Consider the following 8,767-nt stretch of genomic DNA (forward strand, 5'->3'; position numbering starts at 1 on the left):
ATCACTGAGGCTCACAAGTGATAGATTTGTGTCTGAATGAACATACTGTCTCCTAATAATACATGTGTCAAAAATCTAATGTGATTTATAAATATACTCTTTATAAATCACATTAGAGACAGAATTCCTCCAAACATGGCATGTAAATTCAAAATGATCAGTAGATAATAGATTTCCATATAACAAAACTATGTGAAAGTTTTTGTACAGTGCAGCTGGATTTCCTGTCACTGTGGGCTCCAGAGCACAGTAGTATAGAGCAGAGTCTGATACAGCAGCAGAGGAGATGATCAGATCCACTTGTTTAGTTTTATCATCAACTTTAGCAGACATTCTTGGGTCAGTGTTGGAAATTAGATCTCCTTTTTGGTCAACAATAAGAAGGAACTCAGGTTTAGATTTTGGATATTGCTTGTACCAGTGCAGGTTGTTTCCTGTAAAGCTTGATTTGTATTTGCAGGACAGAACAACATCATCACCTTCATCTACAGCTTTATGAGGGAAATCTGACTCTATTGAATCTGCCATGGAGTCACCTGTCATAGAGAAGAGAACATAATGTTTTTAACCTTTAAATAATCATCAGGAAATACTTAAGTCAGACCCACACTCTGCATTTTCACACTGCATCACCACACAGACTAATATTTAATATAATATAGTTAATATTTCTGTAATAACAAAAAGTCAATGTTAACTCACCTAGTGAAAGCCACAGATACATGAATATAACAGTGAACATGATGACTGGTCTTAGCTCAGTGAAAATAGTGGAGATCTTTCTGTAATCTAATATGTTAACACCATAAAGCTTCAAAATTGCTCCACCCCACAGCATCACATGACAGTGTCACCAATGTTGTTGTCAGATTGTTGATTCTTACTGAAACATCCTGGCTTTACATTCAGCCTCATATGGGAAACCTGTCCAGAGCACATTTAAGTAAACACATACTGAAAGCAGGAAATTAATGTATTTATGTTATTTTACATATGTTAGTGATATCTCTAAATTAGAGAAAGTTTGTGTAAACACCAGCAGGTAGATTAATGTTAGAAACACTAAGTGGAAGAGAATATGATTTATTTAAGAATGAGGAAGAAATTAGTAGTTTCCCTTGGTAATTAAGATTGAATTAATCCCTTATTTCTCAGCTCTAACAGTTAAATCTGAAAAATAAAACTTTCCTGTACTCACAGTAGCATCAGAAGAAGAGAAAGAAGAATAAAGGCACATTCACATATAAGTTTCTAGTTTTTAATGTTTCTGACACAGCAGGTGCCAAAGAAATGACATTAGATGAGAATTTATTCTTATGACAGTTTAGTGTTAAGTGGACAGTTGTGTTGTTTAATCAGAATGATATCTCTGAAATTAGCTTAGGCACTAAGAGTAACCAGGGCAGGGGTTAGGATATTATATCAGCAGTATGTATGATAGAAGAACAAGTATACTCTATGTCTCAGAGAATGTGAGCAGGTTGTGTGGCGTTCTAGTTCTAGACCAACATTAAGATAAGGGACTGCGCCATCTTGTGTTCACTGAAGAGAAAAACCTTAACACCAAAAAAAATGGTTTTCGAACTTACCAAATATGTGCAGAAATATAATTGAAAAAAAAATAATTGTTTATCTCTCTCTCTCTCTCTCTCTCTTTCACACACACACACACACACACAAACACACACACACACAGCCATTTGCTCACCCATTCACACCTAGGGGCAATTTAACATTATCAATCAATCTACTTAGACTAGCTTTATTTAGATATTACTTCAAACTTGTTGCAAAATATACACTAATAATATTAAAAATTAGATGATTGTTCAGTAAGTGGCAATATACAGTATCTCACAAAAGTGAGTACACCCCTCACATTATTGTAAATATATGGCAAACTGTAGCTCTGGTGAATTCCATGCCCAAGAGGGTTAAGGCAAAGCTGGAAAATAATGGTGGCCACACAAAATATTGACACTTTGGGCCCAATTTGGACATTTCCACTTAGGGGTGTATTCACTTTTGTTGCTAATGGTTTAGACATTAATGGCTGTGTGTTGAGTTATTTTGAGGGGACAGCAAATTTACACTGTTATACAGGCTGTACACTCACTACTTTACATTGTAGCAGAGTGTCGTTTCTTCAGTGTTGTCACATGAAAAGATATAATAAAATATTTACAAAAATGTGAGGGGTGTACTCACTTTTGTGAGATACTGTATGTCCATGTGTCCATACAGCCCTAAAACATCAGGCATGTGTGGCTTGGGGCGCAGTCAGAATTCTAATTCATCCCAAAGTGTTGAGTGGGTTTGAGTTCAGGGCTGTGTGCAGGTAACTCATTTTATTCCACACCAAACTTGTAATAAACATCTTCATTGAGCTGGAACATGTTTTTGTAAGAATATAAAAACATCCTATACAATTGTGCAGCAGTTTGGAGAATGCCCACATACTGGTGTGATGGTTAGGTGACCACAAATATAGCCATATTGTACATATTCAGGACTTTGTTAGAATTAGTATTGTTGTAATAATGTTGTAATAATTGGTTGTGCATGTCAATAAAGAAACATATGTAAAAATATGTTAATATAAATACTGAACCCTTCTCAATATCTCAGTACCTCAGGTTATGGACTCTCCTTTCATACATATGCATACTTGTACCCTTTTTTAAAGGGCTACTGTAATATAAGCAGAACATTCATTAAGCTGCAACAAAATGTTCCCAATTATATATTTGCTTGAAATCTAATTTGTGCAAAGCCAATATTAAGTTATAACTTGTACTCAATTCACAGACAGATTAAAGTGCACAGTAGAATTGCACATTTTATTAGGTAGAATGTGTGTGTGTGTGTTCAGTGATTGTTTGCAGTCCGAATGGCCCAGGGGAAGAAGCTGTTTGTAAGTCTGGTGGTGTGAGACTTTGTTGACCTGAAGCGCCACCCAGATGGCAACAGGTCAAACAAGTGATGAGCAGGATGTGAGGAGTCTCCTGTGATGGCCTTGATTTTGCTGAGGCAGCAGGACCTGGACATGTCATCCAAGGAGGGCAGAGGGCAGCCGATGATTTTTTGAGCTGTTTTTCACCCTCTGCTCAGTTTGTCTGTCCTCATCTGTGCAGCCTGCGTACCACACACCCAGACAGTATGTCAGTGTGCTCTCCACAGAGGTCTATAAGTACTGAGCCCTCGGGTAGTGTGGCCGAGTGGTCTAAGGCGCTGGATTTAGGCTCCAGTCTCTTCGGAGGCGTGGGTTCAAATCCCACCGCTGCCAGCTGAGTCTTTTCAAGGCAGTGGTTGTGGGCTCTGGCACCACAAAGGCTTTACAGGGGTTGTGGCTCCTGTGCCTTCTGCAAATGTGCTTAAGAGTTGCCATTAGCTGGCTGCCTGGCTGCAAAAAAAAAAAACGAGCTCACATGGTACCGGAGCCCCCAGACCCAGGTGCTGAAATAGCTCCCAGGTTTCGGCAACTGGTGTCAATGCTGGCTGCTTCGTTTCACACCTCGCTTTTTCAAACAGCAAGTCCAAACAACCACAGAACGGTACGCAAATCACGGTTTCCGCGTGTGTGAGCCGCATCAGTCGTGCCCTTACCATGGTTACGAGCTACCAACAAAACAACAATTCAACCAAGAATAAAAAATCGACATAAGAAGTGGTGGCCAAGAGGTTTGGGCAATGGAGTGCAAGTGCCAGGTGCACTGAGGTGTAAGGTCATGTGGGTGACCTAGGATGCCAAGAGGTTAAGGAAACAGACTGCTAATGCACGTGGGATGGGCTCCAGTTGCTTTGGGAACAGGCTTGTTTAAACGCGTTGAGTTATGGCGCGCCACTACGGAATTGTTGCGGTCTCTGTGGACATTTGGTCGTGGGTGCCACACCTGCGTCTGACGAGGTGGCCGAGAGGTTAAGGCGATGGACTGCTAATCCATTGTGCTTTGCACGCGTGGGTTCGAATCCCATCCTCGTCGCTTGTGTGCCCTTTAACCTCGTCTTTTCCACAACTCATGCGTACGGAATGCTTCGGAGTGCTAGAGGGGATCAAGAAAAGCTAACCCTGGGTCTAGGTGTTTCGCAACCGTGGGCTGTATTTCCATGTTGGTTGGACACAGATGCTGTAAGACTGACGGGTCGCCAATGGAGATCCGTGCAGATCAATGCAGTGCACAGTCCCGAAGACAGCGGCCCGGATCGTGCACCTTTATATATCTCATCAAAACCAGATGAAATATCTAACTGGTCTAGATTAACTGAGTGTGTTAAAGATATTAGAGATTGGATGGCCGATAATTTCCTATTATTAAATTCTGACAAAACGGAGATATTACTTATTGGCCCAAAAACTAGTACACAGAAGCTCTCACAATTCAGCTTGCACCTAGAAGGATGCACTGTTACTACTAGCTCAACAGTGAAAGACCTGGGTGTAATATTAGACAGCAACTTATCCTTTGAAAACCATATTTACAATATCACAAAAACAGCCTTCTTCCATCTTAGAAATATTGCCAAGCTTAGGAACATTTTATCTGTAACTGATGCAGAAAAGCTAGTTCATGCATTCATGACCTCCAGACTGGACTACTGTAATGCATTACTAGGTGGTTGTCCTGCATCTTCAATAAACAAGCTACAGTTAGTCCAGAATGCAGCCGCCAGAGTTCTTACCAGATCAAGAAAATATGATCATATAACCCCAATATTATCATCCCTGCACTGGCTACCTGTTAAGTTTAGAATTGACTATAAACTAGCTCTACTCACATACAAGGCTCTAAATGGTTTAGCTCCCACCTATCTATCCAGTCTTCTAACACATTACAATCCACCACGCTCTTTAAGATCACAAAATTCTGGACTTCTAGTAGTTCCCAGAATATCAAAGTCCACAAAAGGAGGTAGAGCGTTTTCGTATTTAGCTCCAAAACTCTGGAATAGTCTTCCTGACTGTGTTCGGGGCTCAGACACAGTCTCCCAGTTTAAATGTAGACTAAAGACTTATCTCTTTAGCCAGGCATACATCTAACACTTCCCATAACCTTGCACTCCAGTACATCTGATTAAATGCACATTCAGCTAGTACTGCTAATATTATGAACAGCAGCTACGCTAATGCTGTTCCATTGTTTCCTTTCTTCTACCCATCCCGAGGCATACAGAGACTGTGCCGGCTCCAGTGGCATCCGGAGATGGACCAGCTCCAGCCGGGTTCTGCTTGTGAGGATTGGGATATTCAAGCAGCGCCATGGACAACAACCTCCTTATTGATTCACATAACACTATACACATGCTGTATCTGCATCACACAATTGTCACCCAAATGAGGATGGGTTCCCTTTTGAGTCTGGTTCCTCTCAAGGTTTCTTCCTCATACCATCTAAGGGAGTTTTTCCTTGCCACAGTTGCCTCAGTCACCTCAGGCTTGCTCACTTGGGATAACATCTAGGACTGTTTGTCTGTTTGTCTGTTCATATGTTTGTTGTTTTCTTATGTGGTTTCTCATGTAAAGCTGCTTTGAGACAATGCTCTTTGTTAAAAGCGCTATACAAATAAAATTGAATTGAATTGAATTTATTGCAACAGACTGGGATGCAAGTTCATATCAGCAAACCTTGTCAACAAGAGCCTAAGCCTTTCAAACCTTTCCTGGGTTTGGATCTTGAATCACGTCTGGTAATGGAAGCATGCGTGGTACAACCATTGTGACCGCCTGCCAGAGTGCCTCTCTTTCCCGACCTGGCAGGCCTCCCTTGACCACAGCCCCACAACCCTCCAAGTGCATGGGTAGCGTCGCCAAAAAAAACCATGGTTATTAATTAATGTAATTAATTAACTGATTAAATATGATTGTGATAGTTAAAACTATTGATAAACTGATGAAAATGAATTACCTGTAACTAGAGTGAGAATCAGTGGTATGTATCTCACTATGTACAGTAAGTTGTATAGTTGATCCATTTCTGAACACAGCTCTGTGAGGATTCTGTATAATAGTGCTGTATGTGCTGAACTTTACACGTCTCTAGAAGGACACACCCAGGAAGTGATGCAGTTTTAGTGTTATTTTGTACAGATCACTTCACACAGTGTCAGTGACAGAAATCTAGAGTCATTATGGCTGGTGTTGTATTTCAAGATTCATCATCTATACAATACTATAAGCCTTTATCTGTTTGTGTGGTTTTTAAATTATTTGTACATTTATAAATAATTATGATAATTTGCTGTGGAAAATCATAGGAAACTGATCCAGATTTAAACAAAATCTCTCATAAGTAAATTTGCTATGTCTATAACCAAAAGGTAATGAAATTCAGTTCAATTCAATTCAGATCACTTCATTTTTATTTGTACAGCACTTTTAACAATGGACATTGTCTCAAAGCAGCTTTACAGAAATTCAGAATTTCAGAATAGAAATTACAAAGTTGAAAATTAACTTTACCCCTAATGAGCAACTCTGAGGCAACAGCGGCAAGAAAAAACTCTGTGAGACGATATGAGGAAGACTCAAATGTGAACCCATCCTCATCTGGGTGATACCAGAGAGTGTGATTATGAATAAATTACCTTCTAATTGTATATTATCAAACATTAAAAGCAGCCGAGGAGATGATCAGATCCACTTGTTTAGTTTTATCATCAACTTTAGCAGACAGACGTGGTGGCATAGGGATTTACCTCCACATGGAGTGATGAAAAAAAGGAACTCAGGTTTAGATTTTGGATGTTGTTTGTACCATTGTAGGCTGTTTACTGAACCACTGTCTTTGTAGCTGCAGGACAGAGTAACATCATCACCTTCATCTACAACTTTATGAGTGAAAAGTGGTTCTAATAAATCTGCCATGGAGTCACCTGTTATAGAGAAGAGAACAAAATAATTTTTTAGTTTTGAGTTATATAACTCATATTCTATTTTTTCTTAACATCACACAGGCTAATTAATCATTAATTTATTATCTCCTTTCTGAAAAGATCAATGATAACTTACCTAATGAAAGCCACAGACACATGAATATAACAGTGAACATGATGAATGGTGTTAGTAAAACGACAATATTCTGAGGTCTTTCTGTACTCTATTATATTAATATTTCAGAGGTTCATGTCTCCACAAAGTGTGACATTCTCTATCCTGCTCCCCATATTCCAAAGAGAGGCTCCAGGTTGGAGCTTTAATTTTCAGAGGTAATTACAGGGGGATTTGAACCTTCTTGGACCTCTGGAAAAACAAGCTTCCAAGCAAGAACCAAGCCGGCAGCACAAGTTCCCATTAGTTTTGTCCCAACCACTCTATTCCATGTAAAACCAGGGCTCATCCGGGATTTGAACCCGGGACCTCTCGCACCCAAAGCAAGAATCATACCCCTAGACCAACGAGCCAGGTTGTCCCAAACGAGCTTGTTGTGTGCCAATGGAGGGTCACTGTACTCTGTAACTGTATGACCTTCCTGTTCATATGGACTGGGGTCCGAGTAAAAGGAACTCGGTTACACAAAGTCAAGTTAACAATAAAGTGAGGGCTCCTGTGGGATTTGAACCTTTTTTGGAATGCAGACGCTAAGTGTGAACCAAGTAAGCAGCTCTTGCCATTGGGCCAAATATATCATTAATCTCGGTGGACATGAAGATTAAAATCAATTCTTGTAGAACAAGCTTGCTTTAGTGTCAGGTGGAGGTTTCAGTATAGGTCAAGTTTACAGGATTGTAGCTTCTTTGCTGGAAACTGTACTGTTGCTCCAGTATAGCTTGGTGAATATTATGAGGCTTCAAGTAGTTTCTGTGATATTTGCAGTAAGTTTAAAAATTGATTCCAGTTGGTAATAAAATTGAATTAGCTGGTTGCTAAAGAAACTCAGGTGGCTGGTGGGGTATGGTTTGGTAACTGTTACAAGGTCTCATCTGTTCAATAGGGTGACACTAGGAAGCTGTAATGGAGTCCCATGTGGTTGCTATGGATTTTAAAAAAAATATTTTAGTATGATTTATGTCATTTACAGGGTTGTTACTGTAGTCTTAGATTTCTGTTCTTGGTGAACAGGAATGAAACCCGATGTGGTCTTTAGCTGTTGTAGCTCATCTACCTCAAGAATTGATTATGGAGCACTATTTCAGTAGAGCTTATTTATTTCCTGATTGTGTGATGGAAACTGTGTTTTTATTTTCCACAGTTCTTATTCTTAGTTATACATACTTTCAGGTATCCTGTAATTCTCAAAAATATATTAAAGATCCTGCAAAGACACACATGATGAACACATTAAATCTCATGCTGAGAAACAAACAAACAAACATAAAAAAAAAATTAAATCAGATCAGCTGCTTGTCAAAAGAGTTGTACAATATCCACATTTTTATTCCTAGAACATAATCAAATTCCAGCATGTGATCTTTACACTGTCATTAAGTAAATAAACCATCAAACCTGCCACTATTGTTTATGAGAACTGCACTTAATACTGCAGAGGGAGTGAACATGTGGCTTCTTCAAACACACACCTAACTTTTCTATCTGTATTTGGATTCACTTAGAATGTTTTGTCTATTCAATTCAAATAAAGTATTCATATATGGTTATATACATACATTTCTATTGGATCAATAATCAGAATGCTGATGTTATGCATAGCTTCCAGTCTTTTCTTCTTATTGTGATTCTTTAACACTTTCATGTTTGAGGTCTCTGTAGGTTTTTGGACAGTGAAGTTGACTTTCCTGTCACTGTGGGCTGCAAGGCGCAGTAGTACAGTGC

At 39.3% G+C, this 8,767-nt stretch overlaps 3 non-coding genes across 3 annotated transcripts; 2 read left to right on the plus strand and 1 right to left on the minus strand.

The window, feature by feature from the left end:
* The first annotated feature begins 3,204 nt into the window (after nucleotides 1-3,204).
* trnal-uag (transfer RNA leucine (anticodon UAG)) lies at nucleotides 3,205-3,286 on the plus strand. The gene has a single exon. It is a non-coding gene; the product is annotated as a tRNA-Leu (tRNA).
* Nucleotides 3,287-3,901: 615 nt separating this feature from the next.
* Nucleotides 3,902-3,983, plus strand: trnas-gcu (transfer RNA serine (anticodon GCU)). Its single transcript has one exon. It is a non-coding gene; the product is annotated as a tRNA-Ser (tRNA).
* A 3,343-nt stretch (nucleotides 3,984-7,326) lies between these two features.
* On the minus strand, nucleotides 7,327-7,398 carry trnap-ugg (transfer RNA proline (anticodon UGG)). Its single transcript has one exon. It is a non-coding gene; the product is annotated as a tRNA-Pro (tRNA).
* Between the last annotated feature and the right edge of the window lie 1,369 nt (nucleotides 7,399-8,767).

This window comes from Hemibagrus wyckioides, unplaced genomic scaffold (assembly GCF_019097595.1).
Source record: "Hemibagrus wyckioides isolate EC202008001 unplaced genomic scaffold, SWU_Hwy_1.0 Contig27, whole genome shotgun sequence".
Lineage (NCBI taxonomy): Eukaryota > Metazoa > Chordata > Actinopteri > Siluriformes > Bagridae > Hemibagrus > Hemibagrus wyckioides.